The 23571-nt window shown below is 51.1% G+C and overlaps 1 protein-coding gene across 5 annotated transcripts in view; it reads right to left on the bottom strand.

Moving 5' to 3' along the window:
* SLC6A1 (solute carrier family 6 member 1) overlaps positions 1–22358 on the bottom strand; it is a 46572-nt gene extending 24214 nt beyond the window's left edge. For 2 of the 5 annotated variants that reach the window (XM_024244693.3, XM_002813432.5), the window contains exon 1: positions 22098–22358. The gene's annotated coding sequence lies outside the window, so the exon portion shown is untranslated. The other 3 variants (XM_054551719.2, XM_054551716.2, XM_054551717.2) reach the window with 2 other exon arrangements.
* Positions 22359–23571: the final 1213 nt, after the last annotated feature.

The following is a 23571-nucleotide window of genomic DNA, read 5'->3' on the forward strand; positions in this document are numbered from 1 at the left end:
GAAGCACCAGTCTGCGGACCCTCAGAGGTGGAGCTGCGCCAAAGCAAGGTGCGGCTTGGCCCTGGCCCTCCCACGTGCCCTCCTCCCCTCAGCTTTGCCCGGCGGGGGCCCAGTCTGCTGTGCACTCGCCCTCCAGCCCCTCACATGCAGTCCCCATTACCAAACACCATCGTCTCCTCCCAGAGTTCACGGAGAACCAGGCCATCTTCAGATAATCCAAACTTTCCTAACACCCCTGCTCCTCGTTCTCAGGGATGGCCTGCTCACTTTGAACTACTTCACCGCACACAGGCTGGTCTTGGATGCCCATCTAGATCCTGGCCTGGGCATGGCAATGTTAGAGAGAGCTCTGGACTCAGTAGGGTGCCTGCCTCCCCTTCTGGAGAATGGCAGGATAGTAGGTGGCGGCCGATTCTGTGGTCTACCAGGGAGTCTTGGGATACGCAGGAGAGAGCAGCCTCAGCCATTAACTCTCATAACAATGAGGCCCTTAACTGTCCCATGATCTACCCTTGTGGGCTCCAGCTGCCATATTTGTTCAAAATGATCCAATCACCTTGGATCAGGACTGACCACCTGACCCAGGCTAGCCAATCAAATTCCTTCCCTGGAAATTTGGCATGGGACCCAGGAAGAAGGGCAGTTTTGCCAGTGACTTGGGGACTCTGGGGCAGCCATCCTCTGCCCATCTTGTACTCAGAGTGAGATTTGGTCTGCTGAGCAAGGAGAAAACTAGACATCAAAAGATAGAGAGAGTGTCTCAAAGCTCCTAGTTTGCAGTTCCAGGCTTTCTTCAGGCTGGTGCTTGGATTTTACAAAACATTCCCATAGTCATGAAATAGATGTTTTGCTTACATTGGCTTGGGGGTTCCTGTTGCAATCTTAAATCTCTGCACCATCCCTCTGGTTCACCAGGAAGTTCAGTCCATGAGTTCTTCTCCATGACTATATTGAGCACATCCTCATGCCAAGCCCTGAACGATCAGAGATGGTGGCTGCTCTGAAGACCTCACCATAAAGAAGACATACATGTGATTTCCAATTTCTGGAATACGGGGATACGTATTCAGATTCAGCCAAATGCCTATAATTCCCTAGGAGGAGCTACATGACTATATTTGGAGTTTTCCTTTTAGAAGATGTGGCACATATGAAGATGAACAAAGTAAAGCCATGAATTGATATAACTCATACTTCTTTGAGGATTTAGAACTGAGAAGACTCTTTGACTTACACAGCAGCAAAGCCACCCTGGTGCTGAGTCAGACAGACCTTGGCTTCCTCCAACACCTACTAATGCAGGATGAGTTACTTTACCTCTCTGACCCTCATCTATAAAATGGGAAGATAATAATACCTCCTTCCGAGGGTTATGGTGATGATTAAATGAGATCATGTGTGTAAAGCATGTACAACTATGCCTGGCACATAGTTAGGGCTTAGGAAATCTCAGCCATTGTTATCACTGCAATCGCCACCATCTGGGTATGGGTCCATTGTTCTTAATCTGGCATTCGCAACTTCCCAGAAGGCTACAACAACAACAATAATAATACCGAATAATGTTTATTAAGGGCTTACTATTCAGGTCTTTCAGTGTCTTCAGCATTTTAAAAACTCCAATGGAAATCATCCTTTTAGTCCCCCTGGGGAATACCAGCTAACAGAAATGCCAAATCTCTGGGCTTTGGGCTTTCTTTGTACCAAAGCAAAGAGGTCTAGCTCAGCACCTTGGGCCAGTCAGAAGCTGGGAGTGGTACATTTGTTTGTTTAGTTAATACAAAAATAATCATTCTGTAATAAAGTCTGGTGGAAAAAAATATCCCAATCATCTGGTCCATGGGAGGAAATTGATAAAGAGCCTCCTGCTAGTGAACACGCCTGAGACCCAATGCTTAAATGGAGTGGTCCCAGGAAGCATGCCTCACCCACACACCTGGGGAACAGTGCATCAGCAATTTTAATTCCTGGCACTTCCCTCTCCTATGAAAATAACATGCAGAAAGCACAGGTGTGTGTGAGTTCACGGCAGGGCAACTTGGCTGTCTTTCTAGAACATTTCTCTGAACCAACCTTTTTGCAAGTTGTTACTTTTCGTTTCCCAAGACACACCCCTGTGTTTTGTGGCTCTCTTGGATCATGTTGGAGGACAGCTCTGCGGGTCTGTAGTGGCAAGACCACGCGTTTCTTCCACCTCACCCTGAGTGCCAGCCTGTGATCAGCCTCCTTTACCTGCTGGTGGAGCAGGCAGAAGAAACACCTCTCACCTTCTCATGATCTGGGCATTTTTCCAAAGCCTTCTTCCAGCGTCTTCCAGTTCTTCTTCATCAGGTGACAACATTCTGCAGACCCAGAATCCGGCTCCACATTCCTTCAGGTGCATACTATACCATGATTAACTTAATTCCACCAAAGCCACATTCAAAGGGCACTATTAATGTGAGACCACCAGTGATGACAGGTCAGGTCCTCTGTACTCACTAACACATTCATTCTGCAAGTATTTACTAAGCACATGCTGTGTGCTGAAACAACAATGGAGCCATCTCTTCAAGCATTTTGTATTCTGAACTACACCCTGGTCACCAGAATCCGAATCAGTGAACTAACAGGTTCCAGCAGAAAGATTCATTTCTGTAAATACTTACTAAGGCCTCCTATGTGGGTGGAGCTGGTGTGGACACTCAGGGTGTGAGAATTTAATAAGACAAAACCCTTGCCCTTGTCAAGGTCATGGCCTAGAAGGAGAAATATTTCTGCCTATAGCTGATCATAATACCCTGTGATAAATGCTGCAAGGGGTGTAAGAACAAGACACGGTAGGCCTAGAAGAAACGCATTAATACAGCCAGAGAAAGTATCCTAGGCGAGGGGTCCTTTGAGCAAGGCTTTGAAGGTTGAATAGGTGTTCATCAGGTTTAAAAAGAGAGAAAAGGCGTTCCAAGTGGAGGGAAACACATGTACTAAATAAAGTATACAGTGTGAAGCTAGGAAGGTCAGTATATGAAGGGTCTTGGACACTGGGCTAAGGAACCTGGGGACTAGCTGCAGGGATAGGGCAGGGCTGATAATGGGATCAGATTCGTAAACCAGAAGATGACTCCCTCATGGGGCCTCTGGGAAGGACGGAGTTAGTGAAAGACACTCCAGGCAGGAAGATGGTAAAACATTCCCAGGATATCCCATCCTTCCTCAGTGCATGCTCTATGACCAAGTGTTAAAGCCATTGATAAAAATGGGGCCAAACCAAGCACAAAGAATTCCTCTGCCAATCTCTGAATGACAAGATGCTTTGTAAGGGAAAGAAAACATGTACAGTTTGGAAGCCCTACATCAGAAGTGGCAAAATGGGTCAAAATTGGCCCTTGGGCTTGTTTTATTTGGCCTGAGCAAAAAAAAAAAAAAATTCAGTCTGAATTAGGAGCCAGAAATGGGACTCTCTGGGATACAGTATTTCAAACAGAGGGAGCAGCAAGTGCAAAGGCCCTGAGGCAGGAATGAGCCTGGCACTTTTGAAAGACACTAAGGTGGCCAAGGTGGTCGGAGTCCAGTGTGAGAGGAAATGGATTCAGGCGGAGGTGGTGGGCAGAGGCCAGGTCACACAGGTCTCAGAGGTCACAGCAAGGATTCGGGTTTCATTCTAAGTGGGATGGGAGGAAGTGGGGGTTGAAGTGGTGGGGGAGATCTGACTTACGGTTAGTTTAAGAGTCTCCCTCTGGATGCCCAGAAAAGGCTGTATAGGGGCAAGGGGGAAGCAGGGAGACATGATCAGAGGCTGCCAGTTCAGAGAGATGATGGCGGCTTGCATGGGGGTGGCTGCATGGGCAGAAGTGGGGGGAAGTGTCACCGACACCCAGGATCTATTCTGGAGGTGGGGCCCGTGGGCCATGGGCCTTGCTGGATGATTGGCTATGAGCAGCCCAGCCCTGGACCAGATGGCAGGCAAGGGGGAGGGAAGTGCGTGGAAGCTGCCTCGGACAATCTCCCTCTGTCCCACTGCATTAGAGGGACAGGCGGCTGCGTGGGGTGGGGACCTAGGCAGAGACTGAGAGGCCAGGGCTGGAGTCTCAGGGCTGCCATTGTCCCAGGCCATGGCCCCGCCACGGAGTGAGTGGGGAGCCCTGAAAAGCCAGGGAAGTGAGGAGGGGGAGCAGTGGGTCTGGGAGTAGGGCCTGCTCTTCCCCTCCCCCTACCCCCACCCCACTCCCTCCATGAGACTGTGCTCATGCCTGCTTTGCTTTGCTCTCATTCTGTAATTACAGAAATTACAGAGGCTCGCTTCAGACTGCAATCACTCTAGTTTGCCTTTATTTCTTTTTGAAACTCCGTGGTTCAAGAAAGAAATTAATATTGAGTTTGGCTTCATTCCAAGGGGAAACATAATACAGTTATTCTCTGCCTTCGGGAAAAATGCTAGGCTCAATCCATTGGACAAGGCTTTATTGAGCATCTGTTGTGTACCCAGACTCATGCCAGCTCCTATCGAAGGAGAAGAGCTAGCATTTATTGAGCGCCTATTGTGTGCCAGGCATTTCGCAGGCACTATATCATCCAGGAGTCATTCCATCTATGTAAGCCAGGGCTACTTCACCCATCTGACAGATAAGGAAACAACAGCCTTGCCAGCCTGGGGTCTCAAATTGCCCAGTGATTCAGGGCCTTGCTTCTCAAAGTGCGGTTCTTCAAGAGACAGCATCAGCATCACCTGGGAGCCTGTCAGAAATGCAGAATCTTGGGCCCCACTCAAGACCTGTGGAATGAGAAGCTGAGTTTTAACCAGGTCCCGTGATTTAGGCACATATGAAAGCTTCAGAAGCTGTTGTTAGGGATGACCCAGATTATTTCATGGGACTTCGTTCAAATCTCTGTGTAAAAGGGCTACATATCTGGCTTGCTTGAGTCCCAATTTTCTCATCTGTAAATGTGGATTTCACAGAATTGCTCTGAGAATTGCATGATAATGCATGGAAAGAGGCCAGCGAAGGGCCTGGCACACAGGAAGTGTCAATAAATAGCAGCTTAGGCTGCCACTCAAAGAGATGAATGGCCGCAAAAGTGCTTTGTAATTGAAAAATGTTATACAAATGTGAAGACCAATTAATAGTGGATGATCAGGTACAGAAGGTTAGAGGGAGGTTGGAATTGTGTGGGACAGCCGGTGCTGTGGGCAGCGCTTGCCATGCGCTGTCCTGGAGGTCAGGGAAAGCTCCCTGGAGAAGGTGCCCTAATGGAAAGGGAGCCGCCAGAGAGGGTCTCCAAGGCCCAGCATTTTAACAAGATTTCAGAGGCCAGCCAGGCCTGTGGTGGGATGCAGGCTACAGGAGAAATGAGCTGGTTGGGACAGCCTGGGGTCTAAATGGGAGGCCTCCATTCTTGGATCCTCAGCCCCATGCACAGTGGTGCTTAGGGCCAAGACCCAGCAGCCTCCTTCCTGGTCCAGACTTGCTCCATGCCAAACCGGTGCACCTGGTCTACCATGGCATTCTATAGATGAAGAAAAAACCCAGCGAGGACTGGTGGCTGGCCCAAGGTCACACAGCATGAGAGTGGCCTGAACCTTATGGACTCCCAACTCCCAGCCAGCTGCATACTCTTACTCAAGAGATGAAGGAAAGCAGTTTCATGCCTTGGTATAAATCCCTCAGCTGCCTCAACGTACCTGAGAGGGAATTTGCAGAAGCAGGTGTCTTTGTCAGTAGTATTTATTGCATGCCTACTCTTCACAACATCCCACTGTGACTTTCAAGTAAGCTACTTATTTTCTCAAAGTTTTTGTTTTGGCCGGGCGCGGTGGCTCACACCTGTAATCCCAGCACTTTGGAAGGCCAAGGTGGGCAGATCACGAGGTCAGGAGATCGAGAACATCCTGGCTAACATGGTGAAACCCTGTCTCTACTAAAAAATACAAAAAATTAGCTGGGCGTGGTGGTGGGTGTCTGTAGTCCCAGCTACTCGGGAGGCTGAGGCAGGAGAATGGTGTAAACCCGGGAGGCGGAGCTTGCACTGAACTGAGATCGCACCACTGCACTCCAGCCTGGGCAACAAAGCGAGACTCCGTCTCAAAAAAAAAAAAGTTTTTGTTTCTTCATCAATAAAAGAGGTCAATAATAAGCACTTCCCACTCTGTGATGACTGGATTTGAATTTTCTAGCACTGTGCCCAGTTCAGCAAGTGCTAAATACATTGATGCTAAAATGATCACTGGTCCCATTTTGCAGATGATGGCACTAAGGCCCAGAGAGGTCAAATGACCTGCCCAAGGTCACACAGGACTTGACCCAGGCCCTCTGAGTTATAGTCTGGTGCTATTTGCTTGTCCTGGAAGTGCCTCCCAGGCACTGGCCTGTGTGAAATTCCCTGAAGCCATTAGACCTATCAGGCCTCATGACCTGACCTGCCCAAGCATGACTGCTGGATGCCAGAGGGAGAGAAATGTGACTGCGTGGAGATGAGTTTGCCTAGCCTCACTGTCCTAGGACAGATGAATAAATGGAAGCTCTAGCCCTTCCCCTCTGCTCTCAGCCTCTGAGAGCCTAGAAGTCAGGCTTTCTAGGACACCTCTGAAACCACAATGTGGAAGAAGGCCAGAGGGCATCCCCACCCCAACAACCCAGGCGAGAACAAATTCAACTTTGCAACTACTGGAATATAACAGACCCATCCAATGGTGAAACAGATTCGAGGAGGATGGTTCTCCTTCTTCTGCAGCTGCCTACAGAAAAGAAAAATTCCCCAACTTTTCATTAACGAGTGAAAGAAAAAGAAGAGCTCAGTACAGGGAAGAAGTGAGCTGGACACACTTACTAATGTGCTGGGGCCACTCTAAATGCTTTTTGTCTATTAAATTGCTTTTAGCCCCCATTTTATTGATGGGTAAACTGAGGCACAGAGAGGTTAAAGTGACGTGCCAAAGGTTTCCCAGTTAGGAGCTAGGGGCGCCAAGCCTTGACCCAGGCAGCTGGGCTCCTGTGTCCAAACTCTTAACCACTCTGCTGTCTCTAACAGGGTAACCTGTGGAACCCCCCAAGCCCTCCATTTGGGGTGTACAAGTATGGCCCATCCCCAGCAGCCACCTCCCTCCAGGACAAACCTCCACAAGGACGAGGCCTGCTGTTCTTTTTAAGAAACCGAAGAGAGGCTGCTAACATGAGAGCCTCTGAGTTCTGGCTCCAAAATGGCTCCTATGGTTGTGCTGGACAAACCCTACAGGTATCCAGGGAGTCCCTGGGAGGTCACGTGGGATTCTGGCTGAGCTGTGGGGCTGGAGGCTCTAATCACAGTCCCCAGGAGGCAGCCAGCCTCTAGGGGCAGCACTCCCCTCTTGGAGACCCCAGCTCTCCTCCAACTGCAGACATGGCCTGTGCCTTGCAGCTGCCGCAAGGAGCTGACCTGAGGAGGAAGGGCAGTTAGCTTGACGCCCTGAAGTCCAGTAGACACAGGTTTGAAATCTCACTCTAAACTTACTAGCTGTGTGACCTTATGCCAGTCCCTTCCCCTCTCTGTGCCTCGGCTTGCTTCTGTGTGCAAGCAGGACAGTCAGACTCCAATTTCCAGCTGCACCTCACTCTGATCCAATCCTGCTTGTCTCGCTCACACGATCAGTGGTTTACTAACGTCTGTTCTGGCCCCTAATTATCTGTAGTGCCCAACTGAGAACTTCATTTTGTCAAGGCAATTTTCAATCTGATCCGCATCGACTGTGCACCTCCGGGGAGCCAGGTCTCACGCTGGGTGCTGAGGGACAAAGATGCAAGTTGGAGTCTGAGTCCTGCTGCCACTGAGCCCTCGGGACAGCTGGGAGATGGGCCATGGACAATCCACATCCACGGGGTAAGTTCTTCCACAGCACGCAGAGAAGGAGAGGTGGCACCCTGCCCCAGGGTCTGGGTTCAGGCAGGCTACTGGGAGGGGTAGCATTGCAGTTGGTGGAAAAGGGAGCAGAAGTGGGGATATTTCAAAAATAATCACAGCTAGAGGAGCAGGACTGGACTCCTTGCTCTTAACTGCAACCCTAACTGCTCCTGGTCCATTCCAAGCAGAGAGAACAAAGCCAAAATACAGAACATATTTGGAGACAGTGAGGAGGCTTGTTGGGGGCTAGAATCTGGGGTGATTTAGGAAAATGTGGCCAGGAAGCCTCCAGTAGTAGTAAAGAGCTCTGATGCAGGAAAAGAGGGCACATCTTACCCTGTAATGAGAATGATGATCACACGGAAGGCTGAGGAAGTGCTTAATATATTTACTGCATTTCTGTACTGCACACTGTATAGATGAGGAAGCCGAAGTTCAGACAGTAAAACAACTTCCCAGCTCCCGGACACTGCAGTCTGATTCCAAACCCATGTTCTTAACTATCCCTCTCCACTGTGGGCATGGGGTGGTCACCAGGGCTGCCACCTGAACCGTGGAAGGTGGGGAGATTTGATGTGATGGTGACGTGGCAAGACCGCCCAGCAGCTGTGTGGGGAGGAGGAGAGGAGAGGGAGCATGGGTGGAGGTTGCTGTAACAGGGCTGGTGCAAGGATGAGGGACAGTGCCTGAGCCAGGACCATGGTGAGGGTGAGGAGGAAGGCCTGGTTGCCCTATACAATGTGGCTTCTCTCCTGACTAATTACGGATTCTTCTGTCTCAGCTTCCCAGCTGCACTGTCACCTATGCAAGAACGGGGCCCAGGTCTTCCACCTGCTCTGCTTCCCCGACAGCAGGCAGCTTGAACACTGCTAGATATGCATGCGCTCTTCTGGGTTCTGCCCTCTATGGCAGAGGACATTGTTCTTACAAGGCCTCAGCACAGAAACGTTTGCTTCGGAGAAGGTGGCAGGTCTACAGAGAGATGGTGTGCTGGTAAGCTTTAACAATGGGCTCTCAGGAAACAAAACAGAAGCCTCAATTTGCAGCATCTGCTGATTTCTGTGGTGTAAACACTCCCACCGTTGCCTGTGCAAGGTACTAATATGAGGTCATAGGATTGGGTATGTGCCATCTGTGAGCAGGCTCCAGCACACCAGTGAGCCTTAGGCCTGTTTCTTCTTGTGGGGCCAGGGAGGCATGCTCTCGGGCAGAAACTGGCCTTGCTTCCTGAGTGGTTTAATGCTGGAAACCCTCTTAATTGCTTCCTGTAAGGAAAGCCCTGGACGTCAACCCCTGGGCTGGCCCTGGAGCGCATGCTGGGGCTGGTGGGTGCCCGCAGAGACGTCTGCTGCAGGATGAGGAACATTGAATCCTGGGATCAGACACAGGAACTCAGAGGCATCTCCCTGGGTGGATTTGAAAGAGTGGAGAGGAATGGAGAGAGAGGAGGGTGGGAAGGAGGGGGAAAGGAGACAAAAGGGTATGGAAGGAGAGGAGAAGAGAAACACACAAGGAGGAGGCTGGGGTAAAGGAGCAGAGTGATGAGGAGGAAAACAGGAAGAAGAAAGGAGGAGCACAGGAAGGGATCAGAAAGGGGAAAGAGGAAAAACAAGGGCAGAAGGAAGGAAGGACAGAAGAGAAAGCAGATGTGCCATTCACTGCTTGTAAGCTGTGCAAGGCTCCGCTGTGTCAGGTCACTGAACCCAAGGAGGGAGGGAAGGAGCCTACCTTTCAGCCAAGAGAAGCCTGAGGTTGGCAGAGGCCAAGGTCAAAAGCAGCTGAGGAGCCGGGATTTTTGAACCCAGGCTGCAGGGCCTCTTCCACTGACTTCCTTCAGTTGGTTCTGACTGTATTTGCTGGGGGCCAGCCCATTAGTCTCAACCTTCCACTCAGGGCAGCTGCCTCCCATTGCCAGCTTGAGCAACCAACCCTGTGCTGGGCATGAGGGCAAGCCCCTGTGGAACAGGTCTGGGTGCCCACCCTCTGCACCCTCACCACCTGTTCCAGGCTCCTTTCTTCCTCCTGCCTCTGAGGGGTGTGGGGCTTTCTGGAGGACTTCAGTTCCAGGGGATGCCTCTGTAAAAGCCCTGTGCTCAACCGGCCAGAAAGGATTGACTCAGACCAGGAAATAAGAGCAGCACGATGACCTTTTGCCATTCTTTTACATCGCTCTTTGCCTTTTAAAACACACTTGTAAGAAGCCCGTGGGGTTAAAACAGCTGTTCATTCCTGTTCAGGATGTGCTTGGAAGGCTGCGACGGGCATTAAGATAAAGGCCCTTTAAGAACTCAGATTTGGGGAAAAGAAAAAATAACACTGCAAGGGCTGGCTGAACTAAACGATGAACTAAATAAGTCACGTGCAGGAGCATAGCCCAAACAGAGAGCTGGCTTAGCGTTGCAGAAGGCACATCCATGACAGTGGCTGCAGACAGTGCCACGGCTCTTTATCAAGTGTCCACACCTGGGACTGAATCTCTCTCTCTCAACAGCTCTGCAGGTTCTATAAGCCCCTTCTAGAGACAATCAGACTGAGCCCCAAAGAGAAACTGTCTGGATCAAGATCACACAAGGTCACAATAAGAACAACCAGGGATCTCAATGTGGTGGTTTTGAGCCGAATGGGTCCCACAAATATGTTTGGTTGAGTGGTATCAGATTTGAATTTTAGAACTTGAATTTGCATGATTTGGAGAAGGGAAGTGGTGATGTGTTTTCTAGTTTACTACAAGTCCCACCATTACTGTCATCCTATCACTGACCTCTTTACTCATTTCTGTGACCTGTCTGCCCTCAATGGCCCCTGAATTTGCAATCCTTGTATACACGGTGCAATCTTAGTCACTCAGTAGAACTCTTTCTCTAAGCAGTGGAAGATGGATGAGGGTTAATATTGCCCCTTCCCTAGGGGATATGTCAAACTCTTGGGGGTGGCGAAGTTTGAAAGAGCATGTTTGGTGTTATAGTTTTATATTTGGGAAACAACAAATCCTATTGTTCTCTTAATAAAAGCTCAGTTGGATTTTAAAAACTGCAGAGAGACTCTGCTTTAGAATATTCTGCAAGAATGAGGGAGGCGTGTATTTTCAGAGTCAATTAAGGGTCAGATTCCAGGGCCTAAAATATTTTCCCACAATATAAAGGCTAATTTTATTTTTAAAAGACTTGAATGCTCACGTTCACCAGTGCATCTGTTCTTGACTCACTCACTTAGCTGTGGAAAGGAATTTTATGATATAGAGACCCTTGTTTTTGTAAAGTGGAAACACCTGTGTAGCAAGACGAGTCTACCCATTTGGTAAAATCAGATTTTTTTTTTTTTTTTTCTGAGACAGGGTCTCACTCTGCCACCTAGGCTGGAGTGCAGTGGCATGATCTCAGCTCATTGTAACCTCTGCCTTTCAGGCTCAAGCAATCCTCCCACCTCAGCCCCCGACGTAGCTGGGACTACAGGCATGTGCCACCATGTCTGGCTAAAAATCAGATTTTTATTGAACAAATTTTCTTTAAGTCCCACGAACAATGAGCAATGCCCTCTTCTGCCTGCCCCTACCATGGCTTCCGACAAACAAACTTCTGATCACTCTATGATATCCCAAGCAGGAGCTCTTTATAAGTATGCTCATTGTTCGTGGGACTTAAAGAAAATTTGTCCTTCCCTAGGGGCAAGGACACCTAGTTTTGAGTTTCACCTCCGGTTCAATGCTGTGTGACTGTAGGTTAGCCACCTACCCTCTCTGCCTAAAACAGAAGTGATAACACCTACTTCTAGGGCTGTTATGAGGATTAAATGGGGAAATATGTAGTTAGTACAGCATCTAGGACATAGTAAATGCTTGATACCTGGCAGATATTATAATAAACCACCTGATCAGGGCTTCCATTTATATTTTTAGTTAGTGATGGGAAAAAGTCCTGGGTGGAAGGCAGGCCAGTGTCATCTTTTTTTTTTTTGAGGCGGAGTCTTGCTCTGTACCCTAAGCTGGAGTGCAGTGGCGCGATCTTGGCTCACTGCAAGCTCTGCCTCCTGGGTTCACGCCATTCTACTGCCTTAGCCTCCCGAGTAGCTGGGACTACAGGCGCCTGCTACCACACCTGGCTAATTTTTTTCTATTTTTAGTAGAGACGGGGTTTCACCGTGTTAGCCAGGATGGTCTCGATCTCCTGACCTCGTGATCTGCCCACCTCGGCCTCCCAAAGTGCTAGGATTACAGGCATGAGCCACTGCGCCAGGCCCAGTGCTATCTTAACCTATAGGCCATCAATATAAAGGAATGGTGGGAGTCACTGGGAGATGCTGATCAAATCAAATTCTTAGGGCAAATTGTTTATTAAACACGATTCCCAAAGTGGACATGTGTATGTATCTTGCAATTTGGCACACCCGTTAAAATCCTGGTTAAATGTCAACTGTCTTTATTTGTCCGCTGAATCAGTCTCCCTGACCCCTCTCCTGCCCGCATAGAATAGGGGTGTCAGGATCCAAGGTCTTCAGCTCATTGCCTCATAGCTTGGCATCCAGCCCCAGAAACGGCAGCGAACAAATGACTCTCTCTCTCAGGGGACCCAGAAACAGGTTGCTATCTCTGGGGGTGGATTTGATCAAACAGGTTTGCGGAAACAAACAAAATGGTTGCTTGCATCTAAATCATTAGGATCCCAGCTCTTACCAGCGCTTTTGAAACAGCCAAATGCCTGAGTCCAGCACCCTCTTTCCGCTTCCAAAATGGAATGGGGTTGTCTGCCAGCCTGCATCTTTGCCAGCATGCAAATGATGCACTTTGGGGTTTCACAGGGTATTAACCCCATGTTCTCCAATCCCTGATTAGGGAGGTAAGTACACTGCACCAGCTGTGCTTCTAGAAGAGAAACTAGGTGTGTGGGTGAGAGTGTTTATTTTCCAAAAGCGTTTGCAGCATGGGGTCATTTAGATAGCTGGCATAGAGAAAACACAAATTCCCCCAGTGAGGTGTGCATCGAGGTTTTTAAGGACAGTACATTTGCAGTGAGGTACAACATTCACACTCTTCAAATGCAAAATATTTATGTATATTTTTGGTGATGGAGCTGTTCATTTGTTCTAGTGATATTTACTAGCCTGGAATGAAGAGCCCTGTTATGTATCATGCTTGTACTGTGTTAGCCAGTTTAACTCTTCCAACACCACAAATTACAAGCTGATACATGGTTCGGAGTGGACCCTTTTCCCAGCCTCTCCCCTTTGGTTCATAACAACAGCTGCTGATGATTGAGCTATGGCCAGGATTGGGGCTTGATGCTTTATCTTCCTCATGATATGCAGTCTCACCACAATTCTATGAGGTAGGTGCTGGTATTATCCCCATTTTGCAGATGAGGACACTGAGGCTCAGAGAGAAAGTGACTCATCTAGGATTACACAGTTTAGGAAGTGACAGGGAGAGATGTGACTTTGGCTCCAAAGCTGATACTTTTAGCTACCCTGATGTTCTGTTTTCTCTTCCTCTTGGGCTGGAATTGTTATTCCTGGACCATTAGGACCTCCACAAGCACTTAAGACTTTAGAGAGGTCTCCATCAACCATCCCCTGCCCCTGCAGATGAGCCTCCTTCCAGGCCCTCCCTATAGCCTAGGCCCCCGTGTTGGTTGGAGGTATAATCCCAGCTCTGGCTCTTTCCTGGTTGCGTGACCTGGGGTGAGTCACTTCACCTCTCCTCACCTGACTCTGCACCTCCACGAAGTGCAGGGAAGTATCCCATTCTGACAAGGCTGTAGGAAGGATGGAAGGAGAGGAGGCGATTTGCCCCACCCCTACCAGTCCCGCACCTCCTTCTTGGGGAAGCTCGAGTTCTAGACACGGTCCCCTCCACTCTCCTCTTGTACTCACTCTCACTCTAGCAGCTCCTGAATCAGCATTCAACACACATCACTCTGCCTTGTGCAACGCCATTATCTCCCGAGGACACAGGCTCCGTTGTCACGGCAACCAGAGTCCTTCCACCAACTCTATTTAATAATTTCTTAACGGAGGAGCTGGGCTGGCTTGGTGGAAGGGAAAGAGCACTGGGTTAGGGGTTAGAAGCTCTGGGTCCTAGCCTCTGCAAGACCTAGGACTCTTCCTCTCTAGGCCTCAGTTTACCCATCTATAACACAGGTGTGTCTGAAATGGGCAGGTTTTGTGATGTTCTCTAGCCTAGAGAGACCTGAGAAACAGCTTTCCAGGTCCAGGAAGCTGGGAACAAGTGACCTGAGCTGCTGGAGATGAATTGGGGGTTGGAGTGAGATTTGAGTGAGACCCACAGGAAGAATCAGATGCTGCCTTTGGGGACTACACTCTCTCTGTCTGCTGAATTGCCTCCAGAATGTCACTCTTCAAACATTCATGAGGTCTCTGTGATCCTCCAGATTCAGGGCCAGGATTGGTTAGGAGATAGTTGTTTTGCCTGCAGCCATCATAGCCCTTATCCTCCCCATTTTGCAGATGTGCAAACTGAGGCTCAGAGAGGGCAAAGGAGTTGCCTGTGGCGCCTCAGCAAGTGGAAAACCCAGCTCTTCATCCACGTCATGGCTTGTTTCAGAACCTGGGGCTAAGCTGTCCATGAAGGTCACGTTGCTTGTACCTGAAGAAGACAGCCTGACTCTGGCCCAGTCCCTCTGACCACCGATCTTGCTCTGGCCACAATCTGTGTGGCCTCTGGCTCTCATTCAAGGAACCAGCAGATAATCAAAGTAATACAGAGGTACCCACTCTGTGTTCTTGACTACAGGACCAGAGACTCCAAACAACACAGCATTCCTGCTCTTAAGGAATCTACGGTTTTCACTGCAAGTGGATCTTCAAAGGGCAGGAACAGCATCCAGTTTCTTTCTACAATCCAAAATAGGACCTGGCACACAGTAGGTGCTCAGAGTTTTATTCGGTCCAATTGTTTGTCCACATCTGCCCCTGAGGATAACTAGTCTAGGCCCCCCAGGGGCCTTTAAGAAACTCTCCCAAAGCAGCCACTGATCCATGTCTCCAAGGAGCTGCTTCGGACCCTGAGCTGAAGAGGGGTCTGTGACCAATGAGGGGACCCTTACTTTGTGACTCCTGTCTAGCTCCAAGTTTGGGGAGGGGGCTGCTCTGCCCCAGCCCGGGCTGATGGCACCACTTTTAAGCACAGACGTTGCCCGATCAGTGGCGCTATTTAACTCCTCCAGGGCTGGCGTTTTCATTTAATACCCGTGGAATAATTAACAGTGCTGCATCTGCTCTGTCATTAGTGGCATTCACTGCCATTTGGAGAAAGGGCTCTTATCTTCCTCAGTCATTAGTCTCGGGGAGGCTATTATGGGGGAAATGGAGGAGGAGAGGAGGAAGTGGGGCGTGCAACTTCCCTCCCCTTGCCTGGAGAACTGGCGCCTGGCGCGGGGAGCAGCCGACCGTCCTATCCAATGGTCCAAACTTCTTGGCTGTATGAACTGAGTATGCAAAGCCAAGAGGGGAAAGAACCTGCCCACGGTCCCCCACAGGCTTGAGGCCCAGCAGGAGGCAGCTCTCCCACTTCTTTCTCAGGTCTGCAAGCCCAGGCCTCGGAGCCCTGCAGCTTTGGATCTGATACCCAGCTCTGCCCCGTGTCAGTGGTATGAACTTGGGCAACTTCTTGAGCTCCCTGAGCCTCAGTTTCCTTATTGAGGATCCTGGAACAATGCTTGTGAAGTACTGGCTCAGTGCCTAGGTCACAGGCAGAGCCCAAGACTGAGAGATGTACATATCAGATCATTCTGTGTCATTATGCTGAACCAACCTGCTAAAAATGCATATGTAATACATGCGTGCATTTAAATTCCATCTTTACAAAATACTCTTCAGTAAGATGACTTCTTCCCTCTCCCCAGGCCTACTTTTTATTATTTTTTTTTAATCATAGGTGGGTCCTTGATCTTAAGCTCTGGAAACATCTGACTTGGGCGGAAAGGGGCTTAGTCAGCTCAGGCAGCAGTGAAGCCTGGATTGCAGTCTGGCAGCTCAGACAGTGCCCAGGAAGCTGGTGGCTTTTGCTTTTGGCCACTTTTATTTTGTATTGCTTTCACTTTTTCTCAGCCCTTGCATGGCACAGCCAGAAATGGCGAATACAGAGAAAAAGCCCCTGGCTCCCCCACAGTTATCTTGTCTCAGGTGCTTTTCAGAAGCAGCATGAGGTTGGCATCACTAAGACCTGGGTCCAAACTTGGTCTGTGCACCCTGTGGCGAGTGACTCCACCACCCTTGGGCTCAGGGTCCCCTCTGGCAGAAGGAGAGAGTAGCACCTATCATCTAGTATCAGCCTTGGCTCAGGGACCAGTGCCCAGCAGGCCCTCTGAACTCATTGTCAGGGCCCAGCTGGACAAGTTCTCTCCCCACCATCCAGCCAGGGAACTGTCAAACCCTCAGGTCTCTTGCCTCCCCCTGCACCCCAGAGGGAAGCTCCTAGAACTCGTGATATTTCACAATCTCCAGCATGGCAACAGTCCAAAGGCAGAGGTGAGTGATCCCTGCCCTCTTGCCTGGGCATGGCTCAGAAGCACATAGCCTGCTCCTCCAGTGGGTCTGAGCTGAGGCTCACATACAAACACTCCCCACAACCTTCCTGGCTACCAAGACCTTTAGATCCTTCTATGAAATCTTATGGGGCCCCTGGTGTTCATTTCTCCCCCAATTCACCGAGAAAAGCATTCTTGTGTGCACATAGGTGTGTGAGAGCAACCATCCCTTCCTCTCCCTCCAGGCCTGGTTACTGCTGGGACCCCCCCAGCCAAATGATCACACTTTGGACCCCAAACTCTGGGCATAACCAAGGAGATGTTAATCTCTGGCCAGAGCTCAGGTAAGGTTACAACAAGATGCCACGGCCCTTTTCTCCCAAGCCTCACAGCCATGCCTTCCCACGCTCTCTTGTAAGTCTCGATCTTTGAGTGCTCTGTGCTCTGCCTCCTACCAGATCTGGCCTCATCTGGGCTCCTTCTCAAGGGGCTACCTGGTGAACTTGGATTTCAGCCTAGCAAAGGTGATTTCCATCAGCTGGGAAACTAGGGGACAGGAGGAGTCAGGGCTCACTGAGCCTCAGTTTCATCTTTTGGATGGGGATAATAATGGTACCAATAATAACAATAAAATTACCTTCACTTGAAGCTCCCAGGGCTGTCACAAGCTTCGACTGAGAAAACACTTTGAAAACTGAAATTCTACATAAGTGTTAACGTGTGCATGTACGCACATGTGTGCAAAGGAGCCTCATTTGGGTCAAGGTCATTCTGATTTGGGCTTTATGAGAAAACTAGCTTAAAAAAAAATCACTTCTTATTGGAAAGAGGATTCTTCTCCAGGATCTCAAGGACCATATTTTCTTCCCATGGAATACTTCATACATGATCAAAAGAAAGAGCAGCTGCAAGAGCATTTTTAGCAAAGTATAAAGTGCGGTTCTGATGACCGGGAGTATCGTGATCAGCACTAAGTTGCAGCAAACCGCCACACTGATACCAAATGTCTTTGCTAACCTCCCTGTGGCTGCTGCCCTCTCCCTGCACAGAATCTCCTTATCAAACAACACATCCATGAAAGCAACCTGCTGTCGATGTTTCAGGGCATCTTTGACCTTGAATGTCCCTCTGGCCAGGGCTCAGTTATCTCACGAGCTGGCACGAGACACAGATCTTGCAGACACCAGGCAGCCGACAGGTGGGCAGAGCTGCAGGTCACCGTCCAAGGCAGTCACTAACTCCTGCATCCCCAAGCCTGGCCTGTGTGCCAGGATCCCATCCAGCCCCAGCAGCCAGGGGGCCCCTTTCACAGCCAACAGGGCCCCTGGCATCCTAAAGTGGCCTGTTCCATCTAGTTGTACATCCTCTGCTTTCAGAGCACCACAGCCAATCTCTCTGCAAGACCTGGCCTCCTTGTAATTTCCAATTTGTGAGAAATGTAAAAATAGAAGGCCATTCGCTGCAGGCAGCTTGCATAGAATCGGATGCCACTTTTGTGTCATGTCAGATCATGGTAAACGCAGCTGATGGCTTTGTCAGGGCACTCTCAATAGCTTCCTGAGCAGTAAGATGGTGGAGACAAAATTGGGAGATACCCAAGAGTTAGGGAAAGGTGGCTGAGTGCACGACATTAGCACTAGCTGCAAATGAATTTAAAATCTAGGTCCCAAATACGTTGTAACAGGCTGGACATCTCAATTTGAACCCCAGTTCTGCAACCTAGCAGCTGAGGGACCTTGGGCACAAATTCATCTCTCTGCAAGTCAGCTTCCCCAGTTATCACGCAGAAGCTATCATGCCACCCAGCCTCCCAGAGCTGTGGCAAAGCTCCACAGATGGAATGGATGAAGAAGCGCTTTGTAAACTGTGCAGCTCCTTAACTGAGGTGGAGGCAGCGGGGGGTGCTCATGGTCACTGCCAAGTAAGCAGTGTCAGGGGCTTTTCAGTGGCAGGGATTTAAGCATGCTGTGACTGAGTTTGGGCTTTAAGGCTATTTACTAGCCCAGTGATCCTGCAGCAAGTGCTTTAGCCCCTCTCCTCCTCAGTTTCCTCACCCTTACAGGGATCATTATGCTACGTATCTCACAGAGTTTTGTGAAAATTAACTGCAACGATATAAGTAAGGCACACAGCATAGTCCCTGGCATATTGCCAACATGCAGTAACTGACAGTTATTACTGTTTTTGATACAATTGCATTGGAACAATATTTAGTGTTTTCTTCCTTTTCTGTTTATGACTGAATTCCAGGTCTCTGCTGAAATATCACAGCTTGCATTCACACCTACTGCCTATGCCAGGCAACTCTCCTGTCTGCTACTGGCCCACTTCCCGCTGACTCCATAGCCCCTTCCCCTGACCCCAGAGGTCTTAGGTGAGCATGGAGTAGATGAAGATGCTGGATGTTGATACGCTCACTGAGACCCATTTCCTGGGAAGTCCTATTTTGGGGTGCAAATCTGGCCTCCCAATCTTTTCTTTTTCAAGCACCAACCTCTTCCCCTCCATCTCCCAGTGCCCTTCAGAGAATGGGGTAAAGTTGGCAAGAAGAGCCACCCGAGCAGGGCCTGTCTGAGAAGCCAGCATCGAGGCACGCCAAGCCACAGAGCAGTGGACACATGATGATCTTTTCACCTTGTGGGGGCAGTGCCCAGTGCTCTTGGCAACTGAAGTCAATTCGAGGTTGCTGTCATTCAGCGGGGCTATACCCTGCCCACCATTCTCCAGGCACAGAGAAGCTTAGGCAACGTTGCACGGGTGAATTGAAGGGGTAGTCCCGACATAGGCATAGACAGGCCTGCTGACGCTCGCATTTTAGTTTCCATTTGGGCAGAGAGGCGATGAAGTGGCTCTAACTGGGTCTGGCATTGGGGCTGTGGCTGAGGAGAGGGGCTGCTGGGGCAGGGGTGGTGGTCAAGGGGAAGGTGGGCACATTTTGGGCTAGGCAACAGGGATGGGCTCCTAAGGACAAAGGAGGTGGACTTCAGGATGCAGGTGGCTAAAGGTGGTGCCAAGGCTGAATCAACGGTCATTAACACTCTGCCTGTGACCCACAGACAAGAAAGAGGGTGGAAAAGACATCTCCAAATTCCAAGTAGCGTGGAACTCTATCTCAGCTGCAGAGCTCATAGCCAAGCCAAGGAATGGAGTCTTTGTGTGATGGCAAGAAGTGGCCTGATATTGGTGCTTTATTTATTTCATGGTGCTCTCCGCATGTCATATGCCACCAAGGTAGAAGACCAGCCACTGCTCCAATGGAAATCCCACAGGAACTACCACCCCATCACTTCACTTTACAGATGGAAAAACCGAGGCCCAGAGACCCACGATAGGACAAAGTTGGCCTGGAAATTAGAACAGTAGGGTTAAGTTCCCTGCCCTTCCTCCTCCTGGCTATGTGACCTTGGACAAGTCACTTCCCCTCTCTGCATCCAGTTTCATTGCCTCTGAAGTGGGGATTAGAATAGTGCCTGCTCCACATGGTTCTTGTAGGAATAATCCCTGGCACATTGGAAGCTTTGGGTACTCCATTCCTTCCTTCCAACAGGAACAAGAACATACCCAAGGTCACCTGGCCAGAAATGGCAATGCCCCAGCTCAAAGCGAACCCTCATCTGGGGCTCGTTCATTCCTGGCTATGGACTAAGGGGCCACATTTTATAGGCTTTCTGGCTCAGTGAGACAGGTACAGATGGCAGGTAGGTCCATGCCAGTGATAGCATCATCTTCCATCCATGCAGGCTTTATTCTAAGAGATTTATTGAGGTCCTGCTGTGTGCTGGGCCACGTGTAAAAAAATTTATAGCCTTTGCTGCTCTGGGGTCACCAGGCATGTAAAATCTGTGGCAGGCAGGAGAGACATGGCCACTGTGCATCTTTCGACTTCGATGGACTTGATTTTGCCTCATCTTTACCCTCTAAGCTACCTACTCCTTGGTCTCCAGACATCCTTCCCAGCCCCATCTAAGTTCCTGGAGACCCACTTCTCATCAAGCCTCCAGACCTGAAATAAAGTGTCCCACATCAGGACAGAGGGTCCCTGATTTTACTTCCAGAGTGGCTGCCTCTCTCCTGTGTGTTCCTAGGGGAACCCCACTTTCCAGATGCTCTGCCAGACAGGCCGGGCTGCGTCTCTCTGCTTGGGGCTCACTGTTTGTCCTCCAAGGACTGGCCACTGAGCCAGTGCTTGGCTGGAGACAGAGCTCTTTCTTTGTTTGCTGCCTGCCTGACGATTTATTTCTGAGGCTCAAGGGAGGCTCGGCCATTTTGCCAGGGCTGCTCTGGGAAAAGGTCTGTCCCACTACCCCAGGGACTCCCACTTCTAAGGGCAAGTTCTTTTTCCCCTTCCCTGCCTTGGAGAGGGTCTGTGCCTGCTCCAACCAGACCCTGATCTGGAGCTGGGTCAGTCCTTCCCAATGCGCTCCAAAGATAAAGAGATAACATGCAAAATGCGAGTAGCTTTCACTGACCTCTTTTGTTTTGGAATTTGGGGGACTGGGGTAGTAGCCTTTTTAGGCTCCCTTAGGAGGACACTTCCCCCAAAGTTCCCAAAGACACAGAATCTAGGCACTATCTAGCACCTAACATCCCTACTCTCTTGCCAAACACCCACCTTGTGTGTCATAGAAAAACAAAGGTAGATCCCCAATGCCACTCATTCTGATACCGTCTCTGATTTTTGGGGTGTCACAAATCTCAGGAGCCATTTTATTCCCTCCCTCCCCGCCCCCCCAGCTCTTCATGGGGATAAGGCTGAGCTTCCTGGGAAAGGGAATGAGCGCTCCAGCCCCACATCGGGAAGGAACGTGGTGTTATCATTTGGCTTTTAAAAAATTCTCCTTGAGGTTTATGTCTATTTTGGGAGGATATTAGCTCAGAGCCTCAATAGGGGACTGCCCGGTCTGAGTTTCTTGTCTGAAGACCGAGCCAAGCCTAGAACAGGACATCTGTGGGTGCCAACCGTGGGGACGTGTGCTCAGAACCCAATGGGCACTGCCCGAGGCTACCGTGGTGAGCAGTGTCGCGCCGGGGAGTAAACGCAGAGACCAAAAGCAAGAAGGGGAGCGCAGTTCCCGAAGCAGCAAGGAGGCACAGTCCTCCAGCCCTCTAAGGTACCGCCCGCACCCCACATCTCTTGGAGAAAGTCGGGGCTGGGGGAGCGCGGCGCGAGCTCTGGTGCACTAGGCTTAGCTCCGGTGCACTCAGCCCAAGCCGCGGTGTGCTTTTAAGCCAACGTTTCTGAGAGCTTGGGCTGTCCCAGAGGTGTCCCATCCTCAAGTCGCACCCGACCCCGCCGTAGCCCGCAGAGAACCAATGAGGGGCATAGCTCTAACTCGGCTCAGTTGACCCCAGGATTGGGAAAGTGGCGCACGGCCCCCCAACGCTGCTCGTGTCATTCACTCCGCGTCCGCTCCATGCCCTGGGGAATGAATAGGGAGCTTCGACGGCTCCAGCAGAATCCAGTACCAACTTGCGGGGCCAGTGGGGCACCGCGGGAGGGAAGGGGCATGCAATTCTCGCCTCTGTTCCAGCCCTCCTGCCTCCCGCGTGTCCCAGGGGACGGATGGCCTGGGCGCACGTCGGGGTCCGAGTGGCGCCCCTGCTCCTTCATGTGGCTCAGGGAAGGTGCGGCGCGGGGGCTTGAATCTCTAGGTGTCCGCCTCCCACCCTGCCCGGCTCGCGGCGGCGGCTCGGGGCTCTGGCCAGTCCTGCGCCGTTATCCCAGGCTCTGCGCCCAGCGCCCCGACGCCGGCCGCCCGTTCCTACCTGCAGCCGGGGCTGCGCTGCCCGGGACGGGCGCTGCGCCGGGCGGCTCGGCCGCTCGGATGCGCTTGGGACGCGGGGCCACTCGAGCTCGGGCTGCGCTGCCCTCCCGACTCCTCGGCTCCTAGGCTCAGCGCAGCTCACCCGCAACCTCTCCGCTGTCTCGGTCTTCCGAGGGCGGGCGGAGGGACGCGGGGAAGGGAGAGAAGGGGGGAGTGAGACCGGAGGGATGGAGGAGGAGGGCGGGGCCCGCGGCTCCCGGAGCCCGCCCAGCTCGGGGAGGGCCGTGCCCACACCGCCCGCCCCCGCCCAGCGCTCCCCCGGCCCGCGCCGCGCGCTCCCTCCACAGCTGCCTCTTGCAGCTTCACCGCCAGCAGCCTCTCTCCTTTTCCCTTCACCTCCTCTCCCCTTCTACGCCTCCCCTCTCCCTTCTTTCCTCTCGCATTCTCCCGCTCCCTTCTCCCTCCTTCTCCCCTCTCTCTTCTTCCCTCCCTCTCCCCACCTCCTCCTTCCCTCGCCTGCCCCGCCGTCCCGCTCCAATCTCTCTCCTTCCTTCTCCTTCCTTTGATGACTCTTCCCGGCCTCATCCTGGGTCACCAGCCTGTCTGCCTGTTCGTCTTGGTCTCTGTCTCCCTGTCTTTCACAGCAAGCACTCCCCTCCTGGCTTTTCTCCTTCCAGCCTTGCAGCACTGCTTCCGTTGGCCTGTCCTTTCCGTTTCTCTCTGCGGTCGTCCTCTTCTCGCCCTCTGTGGGTCGCTGTGGTTGGGGGTGGGCCCGTGCCCCCTCCCTGCTCTAGTCCTAGGGCAGCGTCTCCTGCCTGTTACACCTGGAAACACAGGCCTGGCTTGGGGTGACCAGGCTCTGGGTACCAGCTGCGAGTGTGTGTAAGAGTGGGGGTGGGAAGGACACCCTTCCACTGCCAGCGGTTGGTCGTGGAGACACAAGTGGCTGTGTGTATGGATGGACAGATGGGGAAACAGATTACTCAAAAGGGAAACAGGGATGGTGGCAGGAGCCCCAGACACCCTTCTCTCAGTTCTTGAGGTTTGAGGGATTCTCCCAGAGAAGTCCCCTTTCCAGCCAATCCCAATCCAGCACGTAGGGACTCCTTCCCTTGTCCTTGCCAAGGCCTGACCTCCCCACCCTCTTTTATAAAGGCTTCTGGGAATGGGGCCACATCTGCCCTTCCCTCTGGGCTCCCCAGGAACCCAGAGAAAAGATTCTTTCTCTCCAGCCCTGACCTACTCTTCCCCTCCTCTCTTTGTCCCCAGGGATGGCCTTTGATGATGGACCTCCGGTCCTCCACCCCACCTAATCTGGCCTCCTCCCCGCTTTCATCCATCCTCGAGTCTCCCAAGGCAGTGCTCACCAAGGTCACCCTGACTTCTCCTGTTTCCCCACACTCTCACTCATGAGCAGGGAATCTTGGTGTCTTTCTTGACCCACTCACCTCCCACCACAGATCACCAGGTCATAT

The sequence above is a fragment of the Pongo abelii genome, chromosome 2, assembly GCF_028885655.2.
Source record: "Pongo abelii isolate AG06213 chromosome 2, NHGRI_mPonAbe1-v2.0_pri, whole genome shotgun sequence".
NCBI lineage: Eukaryota > Metazoa > Chordata > Mammalia > Primates > Hominidae > Pongo > Pongo abelii.